General features: G+C 43.0%; 1 non-coding gene across 1 annotated transcript; it reads left to right on the forward strand.

Moving 5' to 3' along the window:
- The first annotated feature begins 8,011 nt into the window (after positions 1–8,011).
- LOC115066954 lies at positions 8,012–8,183 on the forward strand. Its single transcript, XR_003846394.1, has one exon. It is a non-coding gene; the product is annotated as a U1 spliceosomal RNA (small nuclear RNA).
- The last annotated feature ends 7,687 nt before the right edge of the window (positions 8,184–15,870 follow it).

Consider the following 15,870-nt stretch of genomic DNA (forward strand, 5'->3'; position numbering starts at 1 on the left):
AGTACAGAATTGTCAGAAATTCTCTCAACAACCCTATGGCCATATAAAGAACTCTCAGGGCTGGAGAGATGGCTCAGCAGTTGAGTACTGGCTGCTCTTGCAGAGAACCCGGGTTCGATTCCCAGCACCCACATGGCGGCTACAAACTGTCCTTAACTCCAGTTCCAGGGGAATCCAAAGCCCTCTTCTGACCTTCGCAGCATTGCGCGACATGGGTGCACTCCTATACATGCAGGCAATACACTCATACACATAAAATAAAAATGATAAATTTTTTTTTAAAAAATAAAGAACTCTCAATTTCCAACTATAAAGGTAAAGAAAAAAAGACTCAGAAAAGCTAAGTTGCTCAAGGTCACCCAGCATGGACCAGGTAGAATCCACATCCGTCTAATTGCACTCTTAGCTAGTTAGTCATTACATCAAACTGCCTCCGTGGCAGCAGGGCAGAACAGAAAAACCCTGGACTTTGGATTTTGACAGACAGGTTTAAATTCAGACTGAACTTGGTCATTGTGTAACAGACATTAGACAAGTCACTTCCCTTCATCTCTTTGTTGTTGTTATTGCTGCTGTATGTGTTTGTGGTGTATGTGCACCTGTGTGTGCAGTTGAGCATGCAGAAGTCACATGAGGATATTTGATGTCCTTCTCTATCACTCTCTGTCTTCTTCCCCTGAGATAGGATCTCTCACTGAACCTGGAATTAGGCTGGCAGCCTTGAGCAAGTCCCAGAGATCTTCTTCTGTCCATACCCTACAGCACTGGGGATACAGGGAAGGCCAGCCATCTCCATCCTAATACATGCACAGCAAGTGCTCTTACCTACTGAGTCAACTCCCCAACCCCACTCCCTTCATCTCTGAGCCCCTTTTTTTCTCCTCTGTATAATAAAGATCCTGAAATGCTTACTTCAGGAAGTGATTTGGAAGATTTAAGAGTTTGAACATTCTTTTTCTCTTTGTTTGAGGCACTGTGGAGCTAACCCTGGGTCTCAGCTCTCTCCCTCTCTCTCTCCTTCCTCCTCCCCTTTCTCCTTCTCCTTCCCTACCCCTTGTCTGGTGTGTCTCTATGTGCACAGGTGTGTGTGTGTGTGTGTGTGTGTGTGTGTGTGTGTGTGTGTGTGAAGGCCCTAAGGACAGCACTGTGTCTTCCTCTGTCACTCTCCACCTTATTTTTTGAGGCTCAACAGTGAACTTGGAGCTCAACAGGTTTTGGCTGGACTGGCTGGCAATTTAGCTCTGGAGAATCTACTTGTTGCCATATCACTAGCATTGGGGCTCCAGGTATACCTCACCACCCCTAGCTTTTTAGGCAGGTATTGTGGATTGAAACTCGGTCCACATGCCCAAGCATTTTACCTCTTGATCTATCCCCCTAGCCCTTTCCTAGTTCTTTAAATGATGAAATTAGGTTTCCAAGGACACCTCCCTCCCTCAGATACACCCTTGGAATCTGCTGAGGTAAAGAAGTCTCAAGGACTTTCCTCCCTGCTGCCTGTTTCAGTTCCTGGTTTTATCCCTGAGTCGGAGGAGGAAACTTGCATAGGAAGCATCCAGAGCCAGAAGCAGTGCCACCTCATCACCTCCCTCCACATCTGCCCCACATGTGGCCAGCTAGCTGCTCCTCCCAGGAACAGCAGGAAAACTGCATAAGCCTTTGCTAAGAGAGAACTCCACCACCTCACTATTCAGTCTATAGCAACCCCTCTGTGGGCCTGGAAGAAACCTTCAGTCTGTCCGAGCTGGCGCTACATGAAGGGATTCAGGTCTGGTAGGATGTTGTATTAAAGAGAGTTTCCCTGCTCTCAAAAGCTGGTGGTTCCTGAAGTGGCAGATGCTAGATAGAGAGGAGCTTAATGATCAGAAAAGATAGGAGTGATTCCAACCCCCACATAGGCAGGAGCCAACACATGTATGAAGCAAGTCTCTGCATCCAGAGACTGCTTAGCAAATCGCTTTTCTGTACCAAATGGGGACATGAGTCTTAGGTTGCCAGGGCAACTAGAAGCTGATGAATTAGTCCATGAAAGCATTAATAAATAATAATAATATTAAAGAGATGAGAGACTAGAGTCATCTCAGTGGGCAAGTTCTCTAATTGACTGATAGAAGATGAAAAAGCTTGAAGAATATTAAAATTCACCCTGCCTTGATAAATCCTGATTCTCTCTGCTTTGAATATTTCATTCTGCAAAATGAGAGCAGGAAAAGTACTGAGTAATTGACTGACTGAACTACACGCAGGATGCTTTTCTTTCCTTTTCCCCATGTTGGGGATTGAGCCCCATACTAACTATGCGTTCTATCCCTGAGCTATATCCTCCCTCAGTCCTAGATAACTTTTTTCATTAATTTTTTTTTAATTTGAAAGATTTAGGGTCTCCCTGTAGCCCCAGCTGTCCTGGTACTCACTATGTAGACCAGGTTGGCCTTGAACTCAGAGATCTACCTGCCTCTGCCTTCCAAGTGCTAGGATTAAAGGTATGCACCACCATGCCTGGCTATAGAATCACTTATAAATGTAAGAAGGACTACAAAGAGATCACATGTCACCTTTACCTGGTTTCCCCAAAGGTAAGAGTCTTGTGAAACTGTAATACAGTATCACAAGGCTGGTGCTGGCATTGAGGTAGTCAAGATACAAAATATCTGAACTGGAGAGATAGTTCAGAGGTTAAGAGCACTGGCTACTCTTGCAGAGGACCTGCAGCTACTCTTGCAGCTAACTACTGTCCATAACTCCAGTTCCAGGGGGTCAGATGCCCTCTTTCGGCCTCACAAGCATTGTGGGCACATTGTGCACTTACATACATACCTGCATGCAAATAAAAGTAAATAAATAGAAATTGTTACAAAGACACAACATGTGTCCATCCTCACAAGGATCTCTTCTGTAACATTTAACTACACCTACTTTCATCCTACGTCCTACTCCTTTAACCACTGGCCACCACTCATCTGTTCTACATTTCTACAATTTTGTCCTTCCAAAAATATTCTAGAAATGGAATTATATAGTGCATAACTTATAAGTATTGGTCTTTTTTACTCAGGATAAATCCCCTGGATGTACATGCAGGTCGTTGCATGTGTGAACAATGCGTTCTTTATCATCACTGAGTAGTGTTCCACAGGAGAATGTTATAAGCATTATAAGCATTCACATACAGGATTTTGTGAACATAAGCATCTTCATTTCTTTATGAAATATACCCAAGAGTGCAATTGCTGGTTGTGTGGTAGTTGTATATTTAGCATTTTAATAAACATTTTATTTACTATTTTTATTTTATGTGTATGAATGTATTGCCTGCATGTATGTAAGTGCACCCATGTCTTGCAATGCCCAAGGAGGACATAAGAGGATGTTGGATTTCCTGGAACTGGAGTTACGGACAGTTGTCAGCTGCCATGTGGTGGTGGGATTCGAACCTGGGTCTTCTGCAAGAACAACCAGTGTTCTTAACTGCTGAGCCATCTCTCCAGCCCAATATTTAGCATCTTAGTAAAACAGAATTATTATACCAATGTGGGAAGAAACAGAACTTTATCTACTGCCTTCCAGTCTGTGGCCATAGTAGGTTTCTGTATGTGTTTAAGTCTTTGATTTCTTTCATTGTATTTAGCAGTTTTCAGTATGATTCCTGTGCATGTTTTGCTACATTTTACAAATAAGTAATTTTTTGAGCAATTGTAATTGGCACTGTATTTTTAATTTCAGTGCCTGTGAGTTTGTTAGCATATTAAAATGTGATTGATTTTTGTATGCATAGCTTATATCCTGTGGCCTTAACTAAACTCATTTATCAGTACTAGAAGATGCTTTGCATGTACCTTGGGATTTTCTGGGTAAACAATAATATAACCTGCAAGTTGAGACAATTTTAATTTTTTCCCTCCTTGTTTCTCATTCCATTTTCTTTTTTCTTTTTCTCTTTTGTGCTCACATGTGTGTGTTTGATCTTTGACATAGGATCTCACTATGTAGCTCAGGCTGGCCTTGAACTCACTGTATAGCTAAGGCCGACTTTTAACTTACCATCATTCTGCCTCAGTCTCCTGAGTACTGAGTTTATAGGTATAAACCACCATGCCTGGTTTTGACTCCCTTTTCTTTCTTTTTTTAACTTGTTAGTATCTCTAGCAATTGTTCAATAATTAGTAAAAATAAACATCCTTGCCTTGTTCCTGACCATACAGAAGAATCATTCGGTCTTTCATTATTAAGTGCAATGTCACCTATCAGGGTTTTTGCTAGTTTTGTTCTGTTTTGTTTTTATAGTTACTCTTTGTCAAGTCAAGGAGGTTCCCCTTTATTCCTGTTTATGAGAGTTTGTATTGTGACTGGTGCTGAATTTCATCAAATACTTTTTCTTCATTAAATTAAATAACCCTGTGACTTTTTTCTTATTTAGGTGTTTATACACTTTTAGAATTTTTAGTGGGAAGAGTTGAAATGGGGATCTCATTGTGTAGCCTTGGTTGGTGGGGAGCTCACTATGCTGACAAGGCTGACCTCAAACTTGTATCAATTATCCTGCCTCGGCCTCCTGAGTGCTGGGATTTAAGGTATGTACCACCATAGCTGGCTGATTTTTTTTTTTTAAGGTAGGCTCTCACTACATAGCCCAGGCTGGCCTGGAAGTTGTGATGTTTTTCCTATGCAGCCCAGGCTTTCTCAGCCTCCTGACAGTTACAGTCTTTTTTTTTTTTTTTACTTCTGAGCCAGGCTTTCACCCTCAAAATAAACCGACTTGATCAAGTTGTATAACTCTTTTTACATATTGCTCAATTCTACTTGCTAATTTATTGATAAGCACTTTTATTTTATAGTTAATCAGGATTTTGGTATGTAGTCCCCCTTTTGTACTCTTTGTCTAACTAATTTTAAAAAATTTTGAGACAGGATCTCACTATGTATCTCTGGCTGGCCCAGAACTTGCTGTATAGACCAGGCTAGCCTTGAACTCACAGAGATCCACCTGCCTCCTGAGTGCTGGGGTTAAATGTGTACACCATAACACGCAGCAAAAAATATTTTAAAGTTATGTGCATGTATGTGTGCCAACCTGTCTGTATGTACTACATTCTTGCGGTATGTGAGGAGGCCAGAGAAGGGCGTCAGATTCCCCTGGAACCGGAGTTACAGGAGGTTCTGTTGCACCATGTGGGTGCTGGGACCTGAACTTGGGACTTTTTCAAGAGCTAGCAAGTGCTCTTAGCTGCTAATCCATCGCTCCAGCTCCAATGTCTGACTAATTTAATATCAAGGTTGACGCTAGAATAATGAAATCAGGTAGGCTACATTTCCTCCTGTTCTATTTTCTAGAAGAAATTATATAAATGGTATCCTTTTTTTTTTTTCAGTATCCAGGGTCTTTAACAGGCTAAGCAAGCACTCTAACACAGAGCTTCATTCCTGTTTAGTAGATTCTCCACTGAAACTACCCAGACCTAATAATATCTTTCCAGGAGCCATGAAATTGCATGTTCAACTTCCTTAATGGCTGGACAGCTATTAAAATGATGTGTTCCATATTGGGTGAGTTGTACTAGATGTTGTCCATTTCACCTGAGACCTAATTTATGTGTTTATAGTTGTTTGTAGGATTTCCCCTATCATCTTTTTATGCCTTTGGGATCTGTAGTGATGCCCCTCTTTCCTTCTTGATATTAGACCTTTATGTCTTCCTTTTCTTTCTTGATGTGTCTTGAAGAGAGGTTTACCAGTTCACTGACCTTCTCCACAAACCCCTTTGTTTCACTGCTTTCCTCAATTGTTGTTCTGTCATCAATTTCATTAATTTGCTTTTAAATTTTATTTATTTATTTTAATTTTATGTGTATGAGTGCTATGCCTACATGTATGTAAGTGCACCTGTGTTGTGCAGTGCCCACAGAGGACAGAAGAGGGCATTGGATCCCCTGGAACTGGAGTCATGAATGATTAACTGCCATGTGGGTGCTAAGATTTGAACCTAGGTCCTCTGCAAGAGCAGCTAGTACTCTTTTTTTAATTTTAAAAATTTTATGTGTATGAGTGTATTGCCTGCATGTATGTGAGTGCACCCATGCTGTGCAATGCCGCAGAGGACAAAAGAGGGCATCGGATTCCCTCTGGAACTGGAGTTAAAGACGGTTTGTAGCTGCCATGCGGGTGCTGGGAATCAAACCTGGGTCCTCTGCAAGAGCAGCTAGTGCTCTTAACCACTGAGCCATTGCTCCAGCCCAGTTTCATTAATTTGTGCTTTTGTCTTTATTGTCTCCTTCATTCCTTTTGCTTTGACTATTTTATTGAGACAGTGGATATTGAACCTAGAGCCTTGTGCATGCTGGATGAGTGTTCTACCACTGCTATAGGTTTATTTTTCTCTTATTTTTCTATATTTGTCTTTATAACTATTTTTCATTTATTTTTATTTTATGTGTATTAGTGTATGACCTGCATGTATGTAAGTGCGTCTGTGTCATGTAATGCCCATGGAGGTCAGAGGAGGGCATCAGATCCCCTGGAACTGGAATTACAGACAGTTGTTAGCTGCCATGTAGGTCATGTAGGCGTAGGAAGCCAAACCCAGATCCTCTGCAAGAACAACCAATGCTCTTAACCACTGAACCATCTCTCCAGCCCCTTAGTCCATATTCTTAAGTAGGAGCTTAGATCCAGTGAGACCTAAGAATTTAGATGTAAGTATTTATAATATAAGTATTTAGTCCTATGTGATCTCATTCCTCTCAGCACTTTAATTGCATGCTCCAGCTTTTTTAGGTATTTGGCTGTCATTTTAGTTCAATTTAATGTTATCTGGTATGTTATGTGTGTTATGTGGTATATGTGTGTTTGTGTGTATGGAGCATGCACATGAGTGTGTGCATGCAGAGGCCAGATCAGGTAATAGGTTTTCTTCCTCTATTAATATCTGCCTTAATGCCTTGAGACAGAGTTTTTCACTGAATAGAAACTCACTTTTTTGGCCAGGCTGGTTGGCCAGTGAGAGCTCAGAAGCTGCCTCGCTCCACTCCACAATGTGGAGATTATAGGCTCATGCAGCCATGCCCAGCTTTTTCCATGAGTGCTGGAGTCTTACACGTGGGTCTTCATGCTTGCACAGCGAGGACTCTTACTCACTGAGCCATCTCCTCAACTCTAGTTTAATGTATTTCCTTTGAGATTTCACCTTGATCTATGGATAACATAATTATTTTTATAGTTTAATTTCCAAGTGTTTAAAGATTATCCTGTTAACACTCTGATACTGAGTTTTAATTTGATTTCATTGTGACCAGGGATATCTGTATGATTTTAACTCTGTGGAATTTGTTAAAACTTGTTTTATGGCCCATTGTGTAATGTATCTTGGTGTATGGACACTTGAAAATAAAGAGTATTCTACTTTTTTTTTTTTTTTGAACTCTCCTTTTTTGAACCAGGCTGGCCTTGAACTCACAAAGATCCATCTGCCTCTGCTTCCCAAGTGCTGGGATTAAAGACGTGCGCCACCACGCCCGGCCGTGTATTCTACTTTGTTCCATAGAATGGTCTATAAACATCAGTCAGATTCTCTTGGTTGAAGGCAGGTGCAGTAGTGTGCACAGACAGCTCCAGCACCTAGAGGCTGAGTGTGCAGGACTGTAGTTTGGAGACTGTCAGGGGAGGGGGGGCATATCAAAGTCTTATCTCTAATTAACTAATTAAAATTTTAAATTGTTTTGTTGGTTGATGGTTTTGTTTGTTGATAGTTGGTTGATGGTGTGGTCGAGTCCCTCTGTGCCCTTGCTGATTTTCTATCCCATTGCTCTATCAGTTTTTGAGAGAACGGTGTTGAAATCTTCCTCTTTAATTCTAGCTCTTGGGAGAAAGCAGAGGTAAGTGGATGTCTGTGCGTTCTAATAAGATCCTCAAAAGGATCTCAAAAGAAAGAAAGAAAGAAAGAAAGAAAGAAAGAAAGAAAGAAAGAAAGAAAGAAAGAAAGAAAGAAAGAAAGAAAGAAAGAGAGAGAGAAAGATCCATACTTAACAGGGCAGGGGAGATACCCCGATCAAGAAGGTGACTACCCCAGGTGAGGCGTACCCACTGCACACCAGATGTGCTGAGTCCTATGATTTCCCTAAATACACAAAACTTTACTGCATAATTTGTTGTATTAAGGAACTGTATTACTATATTCATGCTCTTCCTTCATGAAAAAAAAAAAAAGGAAAAAAAAGAAACAGGGCCCCTGGCAGAGGAACTAGCTCAATCAATAAAGAACTTACCTTGTAAGCTCAAGGACTGTAGTTCCAGTCCCAGAATCAATGTAAAAAACAAATGCTGGGGGCTGGAGAGACGGTTATGAGTACTGGCCTCCACACAGCAGTTAACAACCATCTGTAACTCCAGTTTCAGGGGATCCAACACCTTCTTCTGATCTCCAAGGCCATTGAATGACACAAGTGCACTTATATACATGCAGATAATACACTCATTCACATAAAATAAAAATAATAAATAAAACATTATTTTTTAAAAAGCCAATTTGGTAATGTAATCTTAAAATCCCAGCACTGGGGAAGCAGAGTCAGGCAGATCCCTGGGGCTTGCTGGCCAGCTAGCCTAGCCTACCTGCAGAGTTTTAGGCCAGTGAAAGACACTGTTGAAAAAACAAAGATGGGTGGCTCCTGAGGAATGACACCTGAGGGTGTCTTCTGACCTCTGGGCACATCTGCACACACAGGTGCACACGTGCACAAACAATAATAAATAAGAAAGAAAAAGAGAGAAAGAAAGAAGAAAAGAAGGAAAAGAAAAGAAAAGAAAAAAGAAAAGAAAAGAAAAGAGAAACAAGATCATACTGCACCGCCTAAGCTGTCCTTGAATTTCTGCCTCAGGCCTTTGAGTAGTCAGGGATTCCAGGTCAGTACCCCCACACCTTACTTGAGATCATTTTTTTTCATTATTATTATTATGGGGGAACATGTCCCGTGTGCAAGTGTAGAAGTCAGAGGATGACTTGCAGGAGTTGGTTCTCTCCTTCCACATTATGGATTCCCATAATCAGACTCAGATCATCAGGCTGGGCAGCAAGCACCTTTACCTACTGAACCATGTCACCAGCCCCTTCTCTGTGGACTTTATCATCATGTTCTTTCCCCTTAAGGGTCCAGCGTTCCATCTATGTTATTTCCTTTATGTTTTCAGCTATTCTTTCAGATGTCTGCTGGTTACATATTCTTGTTTTCCTTCATCTGAAACTGCTTCAGTTGCTCTCTATTAATGAAGAATATTTTCACTAGATATAGCATTCTAACTCGCTCTCATGAGAACTAATTCACTCAGACACTAGTATTAATCCCTCCAAAGGCAATGCTCCCATGACTAATTACTTGGCTCTAGATACCACCCCCACTTTAAGTTTACATCAAGTCCCAGCACAGTCATGCCAGAATCCAAACTCCCAGCACATGAACCTTAGCATGTGAGTTCACATATGTGGAGCTCATAAATAGTGAGGCTCTACTGTGTATGTATGAAGACATTTATCAAAGTATGGTTAGCCATGGAAACATCCTTGTAATGCAAAAAGAGAAGACGGGTAAACACATTCCAGTGTTCTCAACAAGAGTCTCAATCAGAGAAACAGGCTGAGGCTGCATGTGGGAGGGTATGAGGAATAGGTAAGAACATCTGTACCTCATCCTGGAGGCAAAAATGGCCTCCAGTACCCAACTTCTGCTCATCGCTTCATGAAGTCAATGTCTCTGGTCTTCATGTGTCCATAACTCCTGGAAATAGCTGAGGCCCAATAGGAACATGGAATACAGTCTCAGCCTCCTGTCTTTATGAAGGAGGCTATTCCCAGGCTACCAGAAGTCATAGAAGTTTCTTAAGCAGGAAAATCAAAACAGATTTTGTGGAGAAATATTTGTTATTTAATGGTGTATAAAGATCTTCCAGATGTGCCAATAGATTAAAAGGATGGGTCAGAAAAGAGTGCATCTTGGGGCTGGAGAGATGGCTCAGTGATTAAGAACACTGAATATTCTTGGAGAAGACCTGGGTTCAAATCCCAGCACCCACATGGCAGCTAACAACTGTCCGTAGCTCCAGTTCCAGGGGATTCGATGCCCTCTTCTGACCTCTGTGGGCATTGCATGACACGGGTGCACTTACATATATGCAGGCAATACGCACACATAAAATAAAAATAATAAAATATTTTTTAAAAGAGTGCATCTGGGCTAGGTGTGGTGGCACATGCCTTTAATCCCAGCACTCGGGAGGCAGAGGCAGGAGGATCTCTGTGAGTTCAAGGCCAGCCTGGTCTACATAGTGAGTTCCAGGACAGCTGGGGCTACAGGGAGACCCTGTCTCAAAAAGACAAAAAAAAAACCGTGCATCTCATTTTTACAAAAACACAGAATACTGGGAATTATATCTGAGCGATAGAGCTAGACATATGGGCCTATTATCCAGGGTTCCACAAAGAAACAAAATGAATAAGATAGACCAATGATAGATAGATGATTGATAGATAAATGATAGATATAGATGATAGATAATTGATAGATGATAGATTAGATGATAGATAGATAGATAGATGATAGATAGATAGATAGATGATAGATGGATAGATAGATGATGGATGAGATACGTAAATGATAGGTAGATATATGGATATGATAGATGATAAACATGATAGGTTTTTATAGGTAGGTAGGTAGGTAGGTAGGTAGATGATAGATATTTTTATAGTTTGATTTTGGAGACTGACAAGCCACACATCTGCCATTTACCTTCTTAGAGACTCAGAAAGGCCAGTAGTATAGTTCCTTCTTGAGAGCCAGAGAGCAAATGGAGTAGATTCAAGTGATAAGGCCTGAGACCAGGAGCTTCCAGGGTAGGAGAAAACTGAGACTTTGGCTCAGACAAGCAGAGAGAAGCCTAGTGTGGTGGCCCAAACCTGTAATAGGAGTTGGAGGCCAGAGGATCAGGAGTTCAAGCAGAGCTTTGGCTATATAGCAAGTTTACATAGCCAACCTGGGTTACAAGAGCTCTTGTCTCAAAAACAACAAACAAACAAAAAGCAGGCAGAGAGAGAACAAATCCTACCTTCCTCAGCCTTATGGTTCAGGTGATACCCACCGGCATTGGGAGGACCGTCTGCTCTGCCCAGTCCACTGAGTCACATACTCATCTTTTGCTGGACATGGCACACACCTGCCACCCAACACACTGTCACCCAGAACTCAAGAGGGAGATAGAAGCAGGAGGATCATGAGTTCCAGGCCAACTTGAAGCTGCTGTCGCTTCTGGAAACACCCTCCCAGACTCTTGGGCACACCCAAAAACCATTTTGAATCAGCTATCTGGACATCTAGTGGCCCAATCAAGTGGGCACACAAGATTAACCATGACAATGGGTAAGTTTCCTGTTCGTACTTCCTGTTTCTGTACTTTCTCATTTTCCTGCAAAGTACATTCAGTGGTCTGGCATTCAGACAGGGAAAGTATTCCATCAATTCAAGGTTGATAAGCCCAATGTCACCTTTGACAGTCCTCAACAGAATACCAGCTGGAAGGATTTCCAGAGAATGCACTACTGCAGATTTTCCAAAACTTAAATGTGAATCTCGACCCACATTGCTCACTTACCATGAGAGTCTCATTATGGAGGTGATAAACCTTCCATCTGCTGCTTTGTGAAAAGGCATCTGCTGGAGCAGCCAAAGCCCAGCCCAACCCGGCCAGCTTCCACCTCACAAATCAGATACCCTGGGCTAATCAGCACAGCAAAGGCTCACGGGAGTAGCTCTCAATGCCAGGCATCTTGTTCCCACCTTTTCCCAAAGGGCATTCAATGGTGTTTAGAGGCAGTTTTGGTTGCCACAGGCAGAATGGTGCTCCTGGCCTCTGATGGACAGAACTAGGGGCACTGCTAAACAATTTATAAGGCATGGGACAGCCCCACAGAGAAGTGCTAGGCCACAAATGTTGAGAAACCCTGATTACTCAGATATACAGTGCCTCACTGAGTCTTACTGGGTTAAGAGGCTTAATAAATAAAAGAAAAGTTTTAAAAAGTCACAGATTGTGAATTTCCCAAGCCTAAGTGGCACATCTAGGATGCAACCTCTACACCTAAGGCTCATGGAACATAGAACAAGGGATGAAGAGAACACTAATGCATCTTTCAGCTCTCATCAATGAAGCTCCCTCATGCAACAGAGGGCCAGGAACACAAAAGGTCACAAATGATCAAAACACAGAGAATAAGACTTTGCAGAACATGGGTCCTTGGACAGGACTTCCATATTAAAATCCACTCACCCAGGGCTCAGGGACCACTGTGGAAGAGGGGGTGGAAAGATTGTAAGAGCCAAGGAGGAGGTGCATGACCATATGGAAATAGTTCTACAGGTGCCAGGGACCCTTCTCATACAAACCTACAGCAACGGTGTCAGCATGCACAAGACCCGCGCAAACTTAGGCAGACAAAAACCCAGAACAGAGCTGTGGAAATGAACTGCAGGGCTCCAATCTTAGTTGAAGAATTATTGGCAGCTGATTACTGCTGAGTAATGAAGAGCTGATCTTCTTAAAGGGAGGGACTCTAGACAGACTGACTAAACCCCAGTGGATGAACTCGCATTGAGGGGCATCTGGGGACACTAACTTTACATGATAGGCCTTAACACAAATGACAGAATGTATGAACTCGGGGGGCGGCGGGGCTATGGGAGGTGCCAAAGGGGAAGAGGGTAGAAAGATGATTTTCTGTATGAAATACACAAAAATTCAATTAAAAAAAATTTTTTTTAAGTCACATAGCAGAAGTTTGTAATCCCAGCACTTGGGAGGCTTAAGCAGGAGTATTGCAAATTCAAGGCCAGACTAGGCTACATAGGAAGATCTTGTCTAAAATAATAAAATAAATCATTGGTTGTGGTATTGCATGCCTTGAATCCCAGCACCTGGAAGGCAGAGGCAGGCGGATCTCTGTGAGTTCAAGGCCAACCTGATCTACATAGCAAGTTCCAGGTCAGCTAGAACTACATAATGAGAACCTGTCTCAAAAAAAGTAAAAGAATCATATTTCTGACTTTAGAGCCTGAATTCCCCCTTCCCCAATGCCCAAATTGCCGAGTTATTGTTGTGGAAAAAATAGAAGTTTTCAGTACAAATAAAAGGGGAGAAACCAGTAACCAAGCTCTGTGGTCCCTGCTACTCAGCTAAAGACTACAGGCTCCCTCAGGGGCAGCAAGCTTCCAGAACTGAGGCTCCCTGAGCATCAAGGAGATCACAGGGGCTTGGGCCTTTATGGAGAGGTGGTTTGAAATGTCTCCCTCTTCCTGGGCGGGGATTGCTCTTGGCCCCTGTCCTTGGCTGCTTTGCCACCAGAAGCTTTAGATTTGAGATCATCTATTCTCTACCCAAGTGAAGTGTCACCTCCTTTTGTGAAAGGCGAGAAAAATGGCTTTTCCCCAGGAAAGCTGCAGAGGAGCACACTGGGAAACAGACACTCTTGTGGCCAACAGCATTCTTAGCAGGAAGGAGCAACTTGCAATGTGGGAGCCAGCACAGCTGTTCCGCCATGTCTACTGGCACGTATAAATTCCTACAAGAGGAGGTGGGAGTAGCTTTCAGTCAGACAAATACTCTCTGCTTTCCACTAGTGTCACGCTCTACTGTATCCAAGCCCAAAATATAGATGACAAGCAGAATAGTCAGCTGGCTCCTTTCAAATGATGCCATGCTTTCCTGGTAGAAGAGGAGAACCTGGGTTTGCAACCCAGGCAGACGTTTTAACTGATCCCTGTTCATCCTGGAATTACATTTCATGGACTGGGAAGCAGCTGAACTAAATTCCATGAGAGCCGTGAACCACTCTGGGTTCAACATTCCATCTCTCCCACAATTAAGCTGTGTGACCATCATTCAGTCTCTCTGTATCAGGTCACGTTTGTTCATGTAGCAAGTTTGAACCTCTATTATATACCAAAATGTTTGCTGTTTTTAAAATTGTGTGTGTGTGTGTGTGTGTGTGTGTGTGTGTGTGTGTGTGTGTGTACGCGCGCACGTGCCTATATATAGGTATATGCACGTGAGTGCAGATGCTCTCAGAGCCCAGAGGAGTTGGATCCCCTGGGGCTGGAGTTACAGGCGTTGTAGCTGCTCAACATGGATGTTGAGAGCTGAATTTGGGTCCTCTGCAAAAATAGTATGCACTTCTTTTAACTCTTGAGCTGTCTCTCAAGTCCAATGTTTGCTTTTTTTTTTATATTATTATGGAGTGTGTGTGTGTGTGTGTGTGTGCGTGCATGTGTGTGTGTTTTACTGGGGATTGAATCAGGGTCTCATGCATACCAGGCACGTGCTGCACCACTGAGCTACACCCTCAACTCTGGCTGTTGTTTTTATTTCCCCTTAGAATCCTGTAATTTGTTCTTCCCGACCTCTCTGCTACTGTAGTGGATTGTAAGAACAGCCACAAGTTCTTCTCTTCCACGTAGCCCTACTCTGCTGTGTTGCTTTCTGCCCTGCCTCTGGCCTTTGCTGTGTGACATGCTGTGTCCAGTGGGGGCATCAGCAAATGAGACATGCTCAAGCTTCAACTATGGGCTGCACTTAAACCCAGCCACCAAAGGAAGAAGCCCAGGCTAAGCAGTGGGATGATGAAAATCCAATGGCCCAGTTGTATCCTGTCACCTCAGCCAGCAGCTGTTCATTGCTAGACATGTAAGGGAAGCCATCCTAGACATGAGCCAGCCTGCCAGCTGACCAGATACAGAGCAAACACACAGCCAAGCCAGTTCTTAGAACTCTGAGTTAAATGATGCATACTGCTTAAAGCCACTAATACCTTGAGGTGATTTGTTACACAGCAGTAGATAACCAATGCGTAAATCTTATCCTCCCAATTTACAGATCAGGAAATTGAGACTCAGAACAGCTTTTACAAAGTCACAGAGCCAACACTCAATGTCTTTCCCTTATACCATGTAGTGAAGCTCCCTCTACCATCTGCCCTCCTCCCTCAGAAGCAGGATCAAACCTGAATGAGACAGACAGTGGGCTGTGCTCATGGCTGTAGTGCAGTGGCCTGCTAACCCAGGCCATAACCTTGGCCTCATTAGCCCATCTGACTGCCATCATCTGCTTGGAAGCTCTATGGCGATCACACAGCTGGTGCAGGATTGGAGACCGCCCCCCAACAAGCTCAAGGTTACAGTCTTTCATTCACTGGGGGACCCTCAGGGACAGGTCAGGCCCTACTGCATCCTGGCCATCTGCTCTGTCCATTTAGTGGCTGGCAAGGTAGGGCATGGCTGTTGACCTTTCAAACATTTCTATGAACTACAAAGTACTGCCTTGGGATAGGACAGAAGAATAGCAACAATACCATGCAAGTCCCTTCTCTGAGCATGCTCCATGCTGCAGGCCCTGAGGCCAGCAATCTACCACCTTGTCTCAGTTTAGTTTCCTCAGTCCCATTACTCAGATACAAAGCTGCAGAGTTAAAAGTCAACAGCTGTGGCTGAGGGTTCAGACTACCTGGATAAATCCTGATAGCCATTCATTCACCAGGGAGCCATCTTACCTTCCCATGCTATGACTTCCTTGTCTGTAAAATGGGGCCATAATAGCATTTACTGCATGGGGCTGTCCAGAAGACTGTATGTGTTCATGAATGTTGAGAAGCTGAAACAGGGTCTGGTACCCAACTCATGTTTGTCCCGCTGATGTGCACACAAGGTACCCAAGTTCCCAAGAGGTGACTTCTTCAACTGCTGGTTTCACTTAGCTAACTCAGTGTTGGAGCAGAATTTTGGACCCAACCTCATCCCTTCTGGAAGTTCCAGGATGATCTATCCACAACCCAGGAGTGCT

This window comes from Nannospalax galili, unplaced genomic scaffold (assembly GCF_000622305.1).
Source record: "Nannospalax galili isolate Female #2095 unplaced genomic scaffold, S.galili_v1.0 scaffold103, whole genome shotgun sequence".
Taxonomy (NCBI): domain Eukaryota; kingdom Metazoa; phylum Chordata; class Mammalia; order Rodentia; family Spalacidae; genus Nannospalax; species Nannospalax galili.